The sequence below is a fragment of the Zerene cesonia genome, chromosome 3 (assembly GCF_012273895.1).
Source record: "Zerene cesonia ecotype Mississippi chromosome 3, Zerene_cesonia_1.1, whole genome shotgun sequence".
NCBI classification, from domain to species: domain Eukaryota; kingdom Metazoa; phylum Arthropoda; class Insecta; order Lepidoptera; family Pieridae; genus Zerene; species Zerene cesonia.
The window spans coordinates 1,112,170-1,130,165 of NC_052104.1; positions in this window are offsets into that span (position 1 = coordinate 1,112,170).

Below are 17,996 nucleotides of genomic sequence, written 5' to 3' on the forward strand. Positions count from 1 at the left end.
TTTTCCTTTCTGTCTCTCTCTTTTCTCTTTTTTTCTCAAGTCGGATTTATTTTACTATGCAATTTATGTTTTGTTTGCTATATCACACAAATTTCTTCATAGATTTTTATGATTTATGTCATTGTTAAATCTATTACGTCATTAAATTGTTTTCGGAATGTAATAAAGTTATTCGTGCCTTCCTCTTAATACCTTGAAGGAATTCCCTTCTAAAATATTTTCACTGTAAACATTCTAAGTACTTAATAACCTTATCGTAAATTTTAATATTGATAACGTATAGAGCTTTATAGGCCAGGAGCTATAGGAATTATTTGTGATTTTTAATGATTAGGCCTGGAATATGCTATTTTTATACGTGAAAAATCGGCTAATTGTATGAACAAATTATATGTTAATTTCAACCAGAAATACGAGAAATATGTGGTAATAGAGAAACAAAATCTTTTTACACTTTATATGAAAAGAAAAATTATTGGTAACAAAAAACGAAACCGCCTCCAAATTTTGTTAAATAGACAAAATTTAAATGACCACATGGTAGGCACCAGCTTTTTCTTTCAGCTTCGATTAAAGTTTTTTCTTTAATTCTATTATATTTAGGGACTTCGAGTCAATACTCATTAACGCGTATTTAGAAGTTTAACTATCATATTCAAAAACTGTGAAATTCTGACAGTATGACATACCTAAATCGAAATGATAGCCTTCTATTATGGAATATGCTAGAAAGAAACAATGTATCATCACTACCCAAAAAATACTCATTATTCTTACCAAATATCAATTACTTGAAACTCTATTTACGTGAAAGCCCCGCGCCAAATCCTAAGCGAGGGCTGTGAATTTTCATCTAAATCCATTACACGCTGAAATATAAGGCGGTAAATATACGTTGTTGCGCCATCGTACGCCAATATATGTAATTGCCCATAAATGTGGCCAACCATGCTACAATTCACACGTGGTTTTGGCAAAGTTGGCGGAACTTGTAATGCTCGGATCTATGGAATAATCGACGTGTATATCTTGCGTAATTAAACAATCGACGCTCGTGAATTGGTTAACAATAGTGCTATAACGAATCCGAAATAAATAAAAAACTAAATCTGGCTAGATGGCGCGCTAAACAGTTTATAGTGACGTCATAGGGCGCCATTTTTAATCTAAAGCGGATGATCGAGTTGAACGGTAATTTATTAAAATTTTCTTTACTTAATACTAAAGTGAATTGGCTTTTAACAACACATGTGAAAATAAAACAACCGAAAACGGCCACTGAATTCGCTAACGCTAAATATTATAAACACATTCATTTCATCTGCATCAAAGCAGTATAAAAACTGTATAATACTAAACAATATATATTACAATGGAGCATAAATGTATATAGTGTTTACGTTACTAAACGATTCATATCTAAAGCCATTGACATTATTTGAAATATAAAGCTTCTTTTGCACTATCATAATATTTATATCTAGACCGTTTATTGAAAATAAAATCAGTACACACTTTCAAAGCCTGCGCTAACCGCACTCCGCCATTTCCGCGCCGCTCGATCCATCTATAAGAACACCCACAACTGTAATTCGTTTAACATCCCGATGCTTTAAAATAAATATCAGGAGCGTCAGCATTCCCCACTCTACGCTCTAACCGTACTTAAACGAGTTCCATGAAGTTATCTCATTGTTTGAAACGCGCAAAATTTTACACTTTCACGCTTAAAATCTTTCACAAAACGCGAAACACTTTCAACATTTTGCATTTTTCAACGGCCCATTTTCATTTTACGGAACGATTACGGTCCGAAGTTGCTAACCCAAACGGGCGCGGCTGAGTTAATACAGAAAGCAATTATGGGCCGTATCGGTTGAATAATACAGATTAATTCACGTTGTATATATTTGTGTGGTTAATTTATCACTTGGTTAGGTTGTAACCGTCGTCAGCACAGCTTCTCATTGTAATATATACGGGCAATTATCTATTTCACGAGGTGTTAGTGCTAACAAACGTGGTCTATGCATATGCAAACAGTATGATAATCTGCTGTCCAGTGCATACATTCAGCTATGAAATTTGTGGAGGCGATTTCAGAATGATGGCTAGTCTTTGTCTCATAGAACAGAATTTACACTCTGATGCAAGGTACCAATTATGGAATACTCCATGTTGGAATGTGTATGTACATATCTGATAAAATACAATTTAGAACTGAGGTTGTGATTTTTAGTTTTTGATAGATTTAAATGCAAAATAATGGCAACGAAAAAGGCAGCTCCGATGGATCGATTTTTTTCTACTATTTTTTGATTTTACGAGTTATTTTATCAGGAAAATTTGTGATAATGTTCATAAGTATTTTTAATACAAATATGAACACTGTGGTATCATAACTTCATTTACTAAATTATAATTATACTTGTTTTTTCTTTCTAAATATGAAGGCTTCCATAATACGCGATATGCATATGTATCAAATATTTACCCTCAAATCTCTCAAGATCTAATAATATCCGAAATCAGTACATTCTGCTATGTAAACAACATTGTTTCGTCAAACGAGACCTAAATTGACGTGTTTCGCTAGTTTAATCAGGCAGCATAATGTTAATAAATGTTTGTATATTATCTTACCCATTCACAGTTTTTCAGACACTCATACCGTGTGAGTACTATGAATATCACTCGCCATTACGAAGAACAACCAGAACCACAGTCTAATAATCCATACAATCGTTCAACGGATACCTTTAGCCGTCCATACTTTTAGGCGACATGCTTTAGGAACAAGCCCGAGCTTCATACGCCATGTTGTTAGCTCGGGACACTATTTAAGGGCTGCCACGCGTATGTTTCAATGTGTGTTGTATATGATCAAAAGTAATATGCAATTACGTTATAAATAGTACTTTGTACTGCAAAAGATTGCAAATCGTCATCTCATGATCAAAGGACTGCGTTTTTCATCATGACTATAATAATGACCATTATAGACTTGTGACAATCGTGAAATTGTCTAGACGATTTTGCCTTTTATCGCGAGATAAAACCCGTCGTTCTACTGTGTACTTTTCTATAAAATATGGTGTCACATTAAATTCTTACTAGCTGAAACTCTCGTTAAAAGTACCACTGGATGAAGGGATCATGCGTACTCTTACAAACACAACCCCACAACTTGTTTATTATTCTCCCTATACCTTTTTCTAGGTTAGCACGCAACAGCACTAACATTTCACCAAATTATTCTAATCAAGGATCATTTATTTAGGTTGGAGTTTCGATGTTATGCTACGGAAGGAGTTATAAAGATAATGTTTAGAGTTCATAAAATGAGGTTATAAACGCGAAATGAGGAGACATTAAATATTAATTGAATTTACGTTTAAGCCTCCATAAATAGGTTTTCTTTAAAACTGAAAACACTGATTATGCTGAGAAAACATTAAACTTTACGAACGCTCCAAGTGAGCATTGAAAAGTAAGCACGTACCAAGTTTGCTACATAAAAATGTGTAACGAAGTTACCGCCGAAGTAGATAGTAGTTACTTTAAAATTCACTTCTAGGAATTATGCTCAATAATATAAAATAGACTTAATTGCCACATTTCCTTATTCTGATGTGGTGTTTGTTCGAAAACTGTGTTATAACAGTCATAATTTTTGTATGGAAGAATCAATGAATTTTACAGACATGGAGTTGTGTTAATCTCTGTATCAAGAAGGCAGTCAAACCTTACAGATGTTAACAGGTGAGTGAAGATCCAAGAGGTCCTTCCCGGATAGGGGTTAGTTTGGACTGGGGACTCACAAAAAAGTCGGTCTGGCAGGACACAGAAGACTGATCTTCTATCATCTTCTATCCATAAAAAGATCCATCAGTGAAACAGATGTATACCATCTGCCTCATACCCCACTAGGGGACATGGGACTTCACTTTATGTCAGATATAAATTGCTATCACTGTTGTTTGATAGCCTGAATAAAATTTGGACATGGTTACAATCTTGAATCTAGGAACAGGTAGCAATATGGATATTATCCTCTTACTTACTTACTTACTCCTGTGGCGCTGAAACCCCGAAGTGGGTCTTGGCCTCCGAGACCAGAACTCTCCATCTTTCCCAGTCCTGCGCGGTTTGATTATCCCCTTAGTATCCATATTGCCACTTGTTTCTATCAGATTACTATCCTCTAGAAATGTAGAATACGGTAGACAACCAGTCTACTTCTTGAAATGAAGAATACGGTAGAGAACCATTCTACATCTTGAAATGTAGAATACGGTAGGCATACAGCGGTGACGTAACTTTGCCACGTACATAACTCACAGCGAAATAAAACACGCTCGACAGCTTTTATGGATCAGCCAGATAGGGTACGCTCAGATTGTCATAACGGAATATAACCGAAAAAACTGTGAACTGGAATACGGATCGAATTTACACCACTGCTAGCAAAATATTTCAGCGTTTACTTATGCTTTTCTTTCTTTATTGTATGTTTATGATGAATACTACACTTATATAAATAACTAGCGGTCAGTCCTAGTATCACTCATGCTACATATATAACCTGAACTCAGGGATATCCAACGGTGAAAGAATTTTTGAAATTGCTTTAGTAGTTGCTGAGATTAGCGCGCTCTAACAAAGAAACACACTTTTTATTTATCCTATTAGTAATGTCGAATATACTACACAAAAAAATACCCATATATTTAACAAAAATAGCTCATATAATTACTTATAAAAATGCCATTTTAACATTAATATTAAGAAACAACCGCTTAATTACCACTTGTTTTTAGTATCGTTTAATTAAATGATCGAAACATTTCTTGGCTGAACGTGTATCCATGAATTATTGTTTCACAATAGAGATTGGTTGTATCGGCTTGTATGTCTGTGAAGCAACAATTGGTTTTACAAACGTTCACTTGAAGGAATCAGTTATGATTCGTAGATACAAAGTGCTATTCCAGAACTACAGCCAATTTTATCAATACAATATTATAACTTTTAAGACAATTTTAACTCATTTTGTGAAGAGGGGAGATTTCACGTTCAATTTGTTACGTTTTAGCTTAAAAATTACTCAGTTAATATCCCATTAGAATAGAAGATAAAATACAAAATATATTAAGCTATTTTTAACACATTTCTGTCAGCTTCACCTGAATGTTTATACGTTACACACGCCTTTTTACTTCATTTTGGGCCAATTTAAACGGACAGATTTAATCCATTTTTTTTGCAAAACTTGCACAATTTAATATAATGTAAAATGCTGTAATTGAAATAACGGCTTAAAACAAATTAATAATAATTATGATACTTTTTAGCTACATAAATATAATCCGACTTTTTTATTTCCGTCCGCATCTTTTACTTATCGATTTCAAGAAACTGTACGACTATTTGTTTCGTAGAAAATGTCTAAAATAATAATATAAACTATTAAGTATTGTGCGGGCGGAGAGGAGCAAGACGCGGGAGGAATGAGCCCGAACAACATGTTGTTAGCAGCTCGGGACACTGTGTCAGGGATGCCGCACGAGTGTTTTAATATTGTTTTCATCATAACACTATATTATTGACTATCATTGAGTTGTGACAACAACATTGTGTGGATGTCTTTTTCTACGAGGTCAAAGAAGTATGCTTCTATTTACACAGTACAACAACTAAGATTTGTACCCGTGTTTAAAAATCTCAAAGAACATTTTAAATAAATAAAGTGTAGCCATACTCATAAAATACATAAAAGAAAGCATAACTAACTTGAAATAACAACCGAAAGGAATTCCGCTAATACCCGCACTACTTTTTAACCTTTCAACATTTAAATGCGAAAACCGAATAAAATACGGTTGTTTGTTTTATATCATTCCTCCCTAACCTCCGGGGTTGGAATACTTCCAAAAGGAGCATACTTTTTACTTGCAACGCCTCTTCCGCTGTATCACTTAGATATTTATCTTATCGCGTGTCGATAAATAATGTTATTGGTGTATATTTATTTTAAACTCGCTGAATGCATCAATATTTGTGTGTTGACTGAAAAGGAAATAACAAGAATAAAAGAAAGGCTTGTGTATTTATAATTATGTTCATATAAAAATGAAAATCAACCCTCAAATATGCTATATAATAATTTACGTATTTACAGATTATTTACACTTATTTTTATATCGACATTTTGTATATTAATTAATTAAAAGTTGCATTTATGGTCGTATGCCGCTCTCGAACTGAATATAAACCGAATTTTATTAAAATATACCGTATTAAGTCCCCAACTACAAATTACATTAGAAATAACAAGAAGTCTTTTAGCTGGTATACAGTTTCTAACAAAATTAGAGACGTTAGCGAAAGGAGCTTATTGCTAGACCAAGAGCTGCTGATGAATAACTGGCATATGTTAAAATTATTTTTTTTTTGCGTACATTTTGTATTGAAAGGAATATTTCGTGATAATATTTCTTTTATTATGTTTTTTCCCTTAAGGTACAATGCAAATATAATCTATTACGCCGACCTTATTTCTTATTAGCCATCTCTTCAAGGCAACCTGGCAGGGAACCGATACCAAGATACCGTTTTTCTCAAAATATTTTAAGCATTTTCTATTACAAAATTTTGTATCTATGTATTTTAGAATAAAAAATGTGTGACATTTTTTTAAAATGCATAGTCTATTCTATGTTAAACTACGTAGCCAAAGGAAATTAAATGAGCAGCTGATTTATATCGTAAAATTGTCTAAACCGTTCATCAATATGAATTAATATTCTAATGCATATCCACAAAATATGTTAACCATAGATGAAAACACATAATCACGTACAATAAAATATTCATTCATTGACTATGCACTCAATAACTAAGACACTGGTTAACTAGGACTTTTGAACTGGCAATGCAATCAAAGCTTTGTATAAATTTTAATCTATGATTGGAATTCTAAATTTAAAATTTATAAAAAATTCCTTTTCGAAAAAAGTAATAACATCCTGTAAAAAAAATTGATAAAGAACTTCGTCAATCGAAGACTTTTCGAACGTTTCTATAAATTACGTCCCAATTTTATATAGAATAACAAAACCGCATAAAACATATGCTTGTGTAAAATAAAATTAAGGTAAAATGCTTCAGTAATGAATGCTATGCAGAGGCCGTTTTGGCATCACGCCTATTTTGATACGCAGTGTGTATAGTAATTTATTTAGCTGAAGTTTTGAGGATTTTTATCATTAAATTGTTTATATTTATGAACTAGTAGTTGATGTGTTTGTCTACGGATAATTTCATACAAATATTACATGTACCAATTGCCTCAAGATTGTTTATTTAAATTATTTTGTCACTTTCTATCCTACTTCTTACTATCCTACTAATATTATAAATGCGAAAGTTTGTAAGGATGTGTGTGTGTTTATTGCTCTTTCACGCAAAAACTACTGAACCGATTGCAATGAAATTTGTCACATAGACAGCTGGACAACTAGATTAACATATAGGCAACTTTTTATCCCGATATTCCTACGGGATACGGACTTACGCGGGTGAAACCGCGGGACGCAGCTGGTAAGGTTATAAGTTAACTTATATTCTCACTTTGTAAGCTTAATAAATTGTTTGATTCAATGATTTTATAGAGATGATATGCAGAAAATATTCCCGCAGCGATATTAATTATATCTGTATAACTGAACTGCGATAGTTAGTTTTTAAAATATGAGATGTCCCGCGTCCTCTAATGTGTGTTTTAGTCTTCACTTGGGATGAGAATTTACAAAATACAGTAGGTATTTTCCTTTCAATCTTATATTTATATAATTGTTATAATTTCTCGTTATTATTTTCTATTTTAAAAACTAATTCTCATATCATAAAAATCACAGCAGAAGTGCAGACCTTCTTCATTACTTTTCATGTTCTTTTTTAATATTTTTCTCCAGTTTGTTCTTGTAAATTTTGTAATTACATTTACTCATATTTTTCGAGGCTGACACAGCGACAAGGTTTTCCTTATATCAGACCAGCCCTCTTTATATATTTCTCAGTAATCAACATCCAAACAAGTATAAAAAATGTTCCCATACCTACCAATATAGCTAATAAGATGGTGACAATTACATATATAAATGCATAAATTAATTATTAAATAAAAAAATATTCCTCATCTCCTAACCTATTAACTTCAAGTTAGTCCCAACTAATTTGACCTGTCAACATAATGCTATTAAAGACCCTACAGAACATTGAATAGAAAGGGTCTCACAGCCGCGGTATATTTCGATTCAATAGCCAGATCCATTGAATAAGTTTCAAGTGACGATAATGTTAGGAATGGGTTCAGTCCACAGACCATATATCGAACTAGACAGCGCAAATGCACGGATCGTGTCATAAATCAGGTAGTAAGCACTCAATAACGTGACATATTTCGACTCGAGTTCTTGGAAAGTTTTAAGAAGAAGAAGTAAAATGTGTTTATAGATTGTTCAATTGCAATGTTGTGGCTTCTAAAACCGTTTTGTAAATACATATACTTACGTTTTCTTTCATGAAATTATTGCTTTTACCTTTTTATCTTCACACGTATTTCTGTACATTTATTAATGTTTGTAGACTTCTTTAAACTCGATTAGATTAGATTTTGACCCATTTAAAACGGACAGATTTACTAAAGCGTGATTTTTTTGTTTATTGATTACATTGATTTATTATTGTTACAATACTGTAAATAGGTAACTCACTGTATTTTCATATAGATTGCGCTTGCTCCATCTAGTTTAAAATGCGCGTGGTTAAATCAATAATGCATTGTACCGTCATATGTTATAATTATCATTTGTATGGAACTTATTAGCTAAAATCTACAACGATGAATTCTGGATATTATAGTGGATCATTGTTTCTTTATTTCTTAAACATTCCTGAGATTTCGGCTCACGGCTTCGCTTGTGCGGTCATTGTAAATTTTCATCAGATTGAGAAGTCGCATCGCCTAATTTTCTCTCCTCTTAACTGTCTCTAGACATAAAAATCATAACATAAAATCACTCCGACATGAATGAGAGGCAAACAGCAAGCACACTTCGCATTTCTAGTAAGGATTTAATTACTAAATAATGACGCAACATTACGAATTACAAAACAGTAATTCTCTAGCGAGATTATTTTGAACGACAAATGTAAAATGTTGCCACATAGTTAAAGAGCAACAAAGTTTCTTACCGGTTCTTCTCTGTAGAAACTGCTTTGCGAACCGATGGTTGATTATTATTTTTTATATTATGACGTTTCAAAAGCATTTATGACGTTTCTAAACCATTTATTCTATTGTGGGAGTCGAGCATGCTTCGGCACGAATTGGGCCAGCTCGCACCGGGGAAGTACCACACCCCCACAGAAAACCGGAGTGAAATAATAGCTTGCTATTGTGTTTCGTGCGGTGAGTGGGGGAGCCGGAGGCCTATTTTCTTGTCCTAGCCCATCTTCCCAGTCCATTCCTTTTTTCCATTCATCAATCCTTTCCTCATCCATTTTCCCTTAAAAGCGGGCAGCGCATTTTCAGAGGTCTGAGCTTCTGCGAATGTTCATGGGCGGTGGTGATCGTTTACTATCAGGCGAACTACCAGATCAGTTGCCCGCTATAACATAAAATACTAATACTAATAATACTAGGTATAATAAAAAAAAGGGAAGTCCCGTGTCCTGGGGTTTTGGGGTATGGGGCAGATGATATACATCTGTTTCACTGATCGATTTTCTTTATGGACAAGTAGGTGATCAGCCTTCTGTGTCCTGCCAGACCGAGACATTTTTTTTGCGCCCCCACCGGGAATCGAACGCAGGACCCCTCGGTTCTAAGCTCACGCGTTAACCACTGTACCAAGGAGGCGGTCAAAATTCTTCTATTAGGTAATAATAACTAATATGAATTACTATCGCACTCAGACAAAAAACATTTTGAGTCTGGCGAGCAGGCCATAACAATTATTATTTTCTTAACATTAATTAAGCATACTTTGTATATGCGGTGTTGTTTTTAAAGACACTACTTTACTTACTAAAGAACTTTACTTTACTTTACTTATTAAAGACTTTACTTTCTTTTTTCCTCTTTCAATAACAAAAACACGGCAAAACAGTACAATAGGTATGTAGCTCACCACGGAATAGTTGCCAGCGAAGTCCACATAGTATGCAATTACACGATTCTCATTCCAATAAGTCCAGAAACAGTATCAGCACAGGTCCTTCAATAGTTTATGTAATCCCCGAGAGAACGGTGCCGTTTAATGACAATCGTAAGAGCCTCCACGTTTCAGAGTATGGTGTGATTAGTTTTGCCATTCCGTTATCAACCTTATGGTTAATGAAATTAGAGTCAAAAATAACTTTAATTCTCTGTTATATGTTATAATAAGTAGATGATTTTAATGAGCGTTATAATCTAATAATTCTGTTTTCAACCGACTTAAATATGAGTAGATTCTCAATTGAACTGTATTTTTGGGTTTGTTAAATCAGTACCTTCGACTTTGTGAACGGATTTTGATGATTCTTTTTTTAATTGAAAGCTGATGCCTACTATGTCGCACTAAAAAAGTCTAGTAGTAATTTCCAAGCCAATTGATACAACAATCGAATTGATTTTGTACACTAATGAGAACACGATTTCTTTCATTTCCCTTTAAATATTTCACATTAGAGCATAATTATACTAGTTTTGTACCTTGTTATTTTGCTTTCTAGCAAACTGGCAAAGACCTCAAAGTTTAGTAAAAGTAAAATTTTGTAATACATTTACTGAAAACTACATGAAAACCCTTAAGTCGAGTGAAAGCAAAGATTATAATACTTAAGTATACATGAAGCCAGAGTGGAAACTAAGGCGGTGTAAAATATTTAAGTCGCCTTTCAGGGAAATAGACTTTTTCTATGGGTTCAAGCCTCAAGGTGAATAAGACAAGAGGTAGGGCTTGAGGCAATCTCTGGCATAATAATGTACACAATGTGAAGCAATTCAATGAATGCTTACAACATTTTGCTTAATTCCAAAAAATATTTCCTTCAGCAATATATACACGTGTATGGATACTCTGGAAGTCGATGTATCGTAATGAATAAAGATTATCTTATTAACCATAAGTTAGAAATAATCTCTAATGAAGTCTAATTAAATCGACCTTTCAATCGATTACCAATTCGTCTCATATTAAAATATGCACGTTTATTTATTTATTTATTGGGATACAAACAGTATATACACAGAACATTAATATATAAACATTACAAAAACAGCTGGTCTGGCACATGTACTAATTATAATCGTCCACAACATTCTTAATATACGAAACATTTATACTGTCAGCATTATAAAAAAAAATAAGAGTGTATCAAAGTAGCTTAGAATTTAAAACCTTATTTTTAAAGGTTTTTAATTTATCATTAAATTTATGTTGATAACGATCTCCTAGAATTCTATACATATTATAATCCATAAATATATAAACAGTATAATAAAAAACAGCGTAAAATATGGTTAGAAGAAAATGAGACCAGCTCAAGGTCTGAACTTTGAATTACTTTGACTTAGCTGGGAGTACTAAAGTGCACTAAGTAGATACAATTTATACACAAAGATTTGTAATTACGCCAATCATTTCGCAACAAAGTACTCAGAGATCTGGATTCAATATGAATAAAGCTGACGAGGATAATAGTATGATAATTGTCTAGTAATATGAAATCGGGACTCGGTAATTCCAAATATATGATAGTATATTCTATATATAATATACAGCTGTGTGTTTGGCTACAAATTGAGTTTTAGTAGTTATGCAAAGATTAAAAAAAATGTAAACAAATGCAGTGTTGTATCGTGATTAAAGATATGAGAAAACTGTTATTCCTCTTAGATTCTTACTGTTTCTCAACATTCCGTACTTTTCCCCTCATGTGAATTTTCAGGCCTTTTTATGGAAGATTTCACGGATTTCTTTTGGACCTTAATCGATTTACTTTCCGATAGCATGTTAAAGTCTCCATGTGCGTCATGTAATTCTTCTATGTACGATTCTTCAACGGGTATCAAACTCTATATCAAAAGTACAATTTAATCTAATATCTTTTTTTACAAATAAGTTCTCCCACGTTCCTGGAGGGAGGTCATCATCATCATCATCATCAGCCCATATACATGTTCGCACTGCTGGGACACAGGCCTCCTATGAGGGTTCAGGCCATAGTCCACCACGCTGGCCAAGTGCGGGTTGGCAGATGTCACATGTCGTCGAATTTTTCATTCTCGGACATGCCAGTTTCCTCACGATGTTTTCCTTCACCGTTTTAAGTAGTGGTGATGTCATCTACATGCGCAGATAAATTGAACAATCAATTTATGTCCTGCACGCTCGCCCGGTCTCGAACCCCGACTTATCGATTTCGAAGTCCGAGGTTCTCACCACTGAGCCACCACTGCTTTTGGAGGGAGGTACCACTCCGCATTTTATAATGGGACGAAAATGCACCTATTTCATGAATCACAAAAAGGACCACGTCAATCGGCTTAACACCAACAGAATTATCGAGCAAGAAAACCAAAAAAGAAGTCGAAATGAGAACCTCCTTCGTTTTAGGAACATCGGTGGAAAACTATACTAAAGCACCCAAGAATTAACGTGTAAATTCAAACGGTGAAAACTCATTTAAAAACAAGTGACATAACTGCTAACATTGCATTTGCTTCGAATCTTTTTATCTCACAGAGCGTGACTGTGGAAGCTTCGAGAATTTTATATTACAGAAGTTAGTTGTGATGTATGAGGAGGTATGAGCTTTGTCACAAACGATCTCTCACATAAATCTAGTGTATAAACGTTTATTATACATCTTTAGTTTAGCGAGAACTTATACGACGGATCTCTAGTAACGAGGGACATATTTTAGTTGGATTTTTGTATTATGCTGACCTATCATTGTATAGTTATAACAGATAAAAATGTACCGTGTTACCCAGATTTAAATACTCAATCCTACTAACATTATAAATGCGAAAGTTTGTAAGGATGTGTGTGTGTTTGTTGCTCTTTCACGCAAAAACTACTGAACCGATTGCAATGAAATTTGGTACGTAGATAGCTGGACAACTGGAATAACATATAGGCACTTTTTATCCCGATATTCTTACGGGATACTAACTTACGCGGGTGAAACCGCGGCGCGCAGCTAGTGTTTCATATTACGTGAACTTAAAAGTGTTTGATCTAATAAATACATATAAAAAGCATAACATATCTTTCACCAATTCGATCATTGCAAATATCTATACATATCGATCAATAAGACCAAATAATTTTTGGAGTATAATTCTTAAATTATACTAGCTGCACGCTACGGCTCCTTCCGGGTAGTGATTTATTGTAATTAAAATAATATGCTATCTCTTAATTGGGATCAAACTGCACTTGGTGTGCGAATTTGATTGAAGTCGGTTGAGTAGTTTGGAATCCATAACAAACTACATGACACGTGATTAATATATATTAAGAAGACAACAGAATATAATAACAGAACCCTTTTCAAAGCAAACAATATTCTCCGCCAATAATTCAAGAACATTCTACCGTACAACTTCTGACAACAATCTGTAAACAATATCAGAAAATAGCCGCAGAGCAGAGAAGTTCAAGCTATCTTTATCCTTATAAAAACTATTCTTTCTTTAAAGTTTGCGTTCCACAAGTCTCATTTATTAAACCGATGCACCGAGGTAATTACTCCATCTACTTCAATACTTTCGTAAATTTGCGTGAATTTGGTAAAATTGCGTAAGGAATTAATTTATAAGTGGGGGAGGAGCTCGTTCGTCACGCTCCCATGGTTGTGGTTTCTTCAGTGGTCGCCAAAAGAGATCGAAGCGTTCCACTAAACATCAAAAGTTAAAATTATTATTTTTTTATTTTGAAAAGAGTAACTACAGAGTTTCTAGTCGGATCTTCTCTGTAAAAACTGCTTTCCGAACCGGTGGTAAAATTTCAATACTGGTTATGACGATTCAAAAGTGCTTCTACAAGCAGTCTAATTGAATAAATAAATGTTTGAGTTTAGACATGTCTAGTCGTTAATAGACGAATCAAATAATAGACTTTGCTTATCTCCTAATTGTTACAGAAACTTAATCATTGATTAAATTACGTTAAACACAGTAATGTGACATCGCTTTATTAAGCCTTCGGATTTCCACACGTCATAGACTCAAGCAATAAAACTGTAAAAATGCTACCTATAAAAATGTATAAAATATTTGATACTAATCTGTATGACATCGAATTGTTTGAACTGGACCGAATTTAAATAGGAACACACGGATATTTCTGAATGTCCTATATAAAAGCATGTTTTATATCAATAGAAGAAATAGACATAGAAAATAGAAATAGCGAACAAATAGAAGAAGAAGAGAGAAAACTAAAATGCCTGATTTTAATTTACTCACCGATTTATATGACACTAAAACAAAAAATTATGTACTTTTGCTCGAATTAAAAATACAAGAGACTTCTAAACAAAGGCGTAGCGTTGATGAGGGCAAGATCCTGTTATAATAATTATAAAAATGAGGATAACGCTTTGTAAATGCAACGCGTTTGACTTTCGTTCATTAGCTTTCAAAGAAATTTTTTAATGTGGAAATTCACGAATGAAAGGGAATTTTAATGGTGGTTCATTGTAATTGATATAAATTCTCATCCTTGAATATTAATTATTTTTAGTCTTTATTGATGATTAATTACGAATGTGGTATACCCGGTTTTGCATTCATAGCTAATTTAAATTGTTCTAAACTTCTACGGTTTTGTTTTGAAATAAATATTAGTTGTTTAATTTTAAATCATCAGGAAATTTGCATCCAAATTTCGATTCCATCGTAAAATCATTTTAATACATGTAGCGATAATAAGAAAATACAATAATATCGATATTTTCATGCATAATAACGCTAAAAGTGCTTTAAAATTAAAATAAAGTTACTTAAAACGCAGCGAAATTTATCTGCATTTTCCACATTTTTCACCTATCGTCCATGCATCGACTATACAAATATTTTCTCGGAAAGACTCTTTGCATACTCATGCATATTTTTATTTTGGGAATAATACTCAACGAAGCCCTGAAAGCGTCGACGCAATACAATAAAACAAAGCTTTACATATAAAAAGCACGCATGATTAAACCCAATTCGAAAATACCGAACTATATTAAATAGCAAGAAATATTTATAACACAGTTGATTCTCTCAATTTCTGAGAATATTTTTAAAGCTTTTCTTTTCTTTCTTTCTTTCTAAAGCTTTTATTAGCTACTGCTGCTTTTTTATAGTTGAGCTAGCAAGGGAGCATGGTCACTTGATGTTTTGTCAGTGATCACCAGATTATTATGAGTGGGGAAATGTTATATAGATTACAACCGTGGGTAACCGTGGGTTATGTAGGAGGTAAGTAGGATTTTAATAGATATTCTTAATTAAATGACAGTTTTTTTTAGAAATATAGCCTAGTGTGGTTTACATGTGAACAGTTACAAACATACATCCCATGCATCTTACAGTCATTCGATTTTAAAATAATGGTTGTAAAATTAAAAAATATAATAGGAAATTTTACATGCAGTTGCACATAATAGAACTAATAAACTACTAAATCAAATAAGTTAATTAAAGATTCTTTGCGCTAATAGCATCGTCATGTAATACAATAATTATTTCTATTGCAGAGAAGCAAACGCAAATCTTTTTATTTCTTTAATGAGTTACTTTTAAAACCAAGGATTAATTATATCAGTTACATCGAAAATACACTAAAATATTTAATATGTCTACAAATATACAACACTAAGCTCATAAAATTCTGTCGTATAAATGAAATATGGATCAGGTACACATGAAACCTAAAAGATGAAGCCCTAAATATAACAGTCTAAAGCAAAAAATATATATTATCATCTTTTATACTAGAGTAGGCAACTATGGTAGTGGTTCGCCTGATGGTAAGCGATCACCACCGCCCATCAACATTTGCAGCGGTAGGATTTCAATAAATGCGTTGGCCGCTTTTTTGGGGTAAGAGATAAGAAAAGAGTTCACTAGGAACTGGGAAAGGTGCAGAAAAAGATACAGGCCTCTCACCTTATCTTACAAGAGATTGTGATATACAATTGTAATTTAAAACGTGCATAAAAATAAACAAATAAATAAATGCCTGCAACAAACAGATACTTACAAAATTCCTTTAAACAGCTGGATTAACGATATCACGTCAAGGCAGATACCAGGCACACATGATTCCAAAGAAGATGTACCTAAATATAACAATATAAGCGAAAAATAACAGTTACCTAACAAAATTCCCCCCGTGTAAGCGCTTACTCGTCCAATCGGGTTATTAACACGAACAATACCCATACTCGACCCATTTTATTTTAGCGTGCACTTCATTTGAACGGGATTGTGTGTATATGCTTTATGCTTCATTTGGGACAGCCAATTTGCGTTTTTCGGAATTATTAAGTTGATTGTAAGATAGTTGGAGACTGCAAAAATGTAGTTCGCTATCGGAAAGGAACGTTAGATGGTTGAATTTAAAAGGAGGTTTATATCGTTTGCAATAATCTTTGTTAGACTGGTTGATAGATTCTAGCTGTGTACTGAGGTTTCTTAGATTATATGTTTATTTATTTCTTGTAAATTGCGTAATACGATAGAAATAATAGGCCTAACAAAGGACACAAAATAAACGGATTTTTTTTTTTATAAAATTATGGAATAAAACCTAGAAGTCGCATGTCATCGAACATTTGATTGTAAAACTTGCCGTTTCTTCACAATGTTTTCTGTCACGGTTTTGAGCAGTGCTGATGCGATAATGGGCAGATAAACTGAAAAATCTATTTTGTTTCTTGCACGCTCGTCTGATCTCGAACCCCCGACCTTACCTAACCAAGGTCCTAACCGCTGTGTCACGACTGCTCTACATTAAGATAAAGCCATATACATAGACAAACATTTATGCACAAACAAGAACACACACAACAAATCACAAAGGATAACAAAGAAAATAAAATATGATACGAATAATAAAGTTGTTGTTATGCCTGCTAATCTTAATACGAGTATACATAAATTACGTGTCAGATTGTTTGTCCGCGATGGACTCCTAAACAACTCAACCGATACTTATTTTCACCCAATATGCAGTTTGATCCACCTAAAAAAATTGGATAGTTACATATTATTTCAATTACGATAAATGACTACCCGGGCGGAGACAGGGCGTGCAGCTAGTTTATTTATATAAAATGAAATATATATAAAATACAAAATTCGTGGTCACATGAACGGGGGATGCACATGCACTGTGAGTAGGTCGTTCGTTACCTGCAAATGGTTTATAATTAATTTAAAACCTAGTAGAAACTCCTATATAATGTCATGCTTAGTTTAATAATTACATATTCTATATAGTATAGGAACGCTTAGCGTATTTATGAGTTACTAAATAGATTAGGAAATTTATCTTACTTTTAATGTGAGAGTCGAGGACGCTTCCGTACGGATTAGGCCAGCTAGCACCGGGGAAGTACCACACCCCCACAGAAGACCGGCGTGAAATAGTATCATGCTAGTGTGTTTTGTTCCGTGATTGTGGACCTGGAGGCCCGTTTCCTTTTCCTCACCCTTCCCAATCAATTTCTTCTTTCCAGTCGTCAATCCTTTCCTTATCCCTTTGTTCCCATAAATAAAAGAAAATATTTGTGAATGTAAACCTAATTAAGCTATATTATCTGTAAACTAACAACTAAATATATAAATTGACGGAAAAATCGATTCTTAAATTCATTTCATTCGCTAAATACTAATTTCAATTGATACTTACAATATGACCCTGAAAAATTTTGTTTGAAAGAGT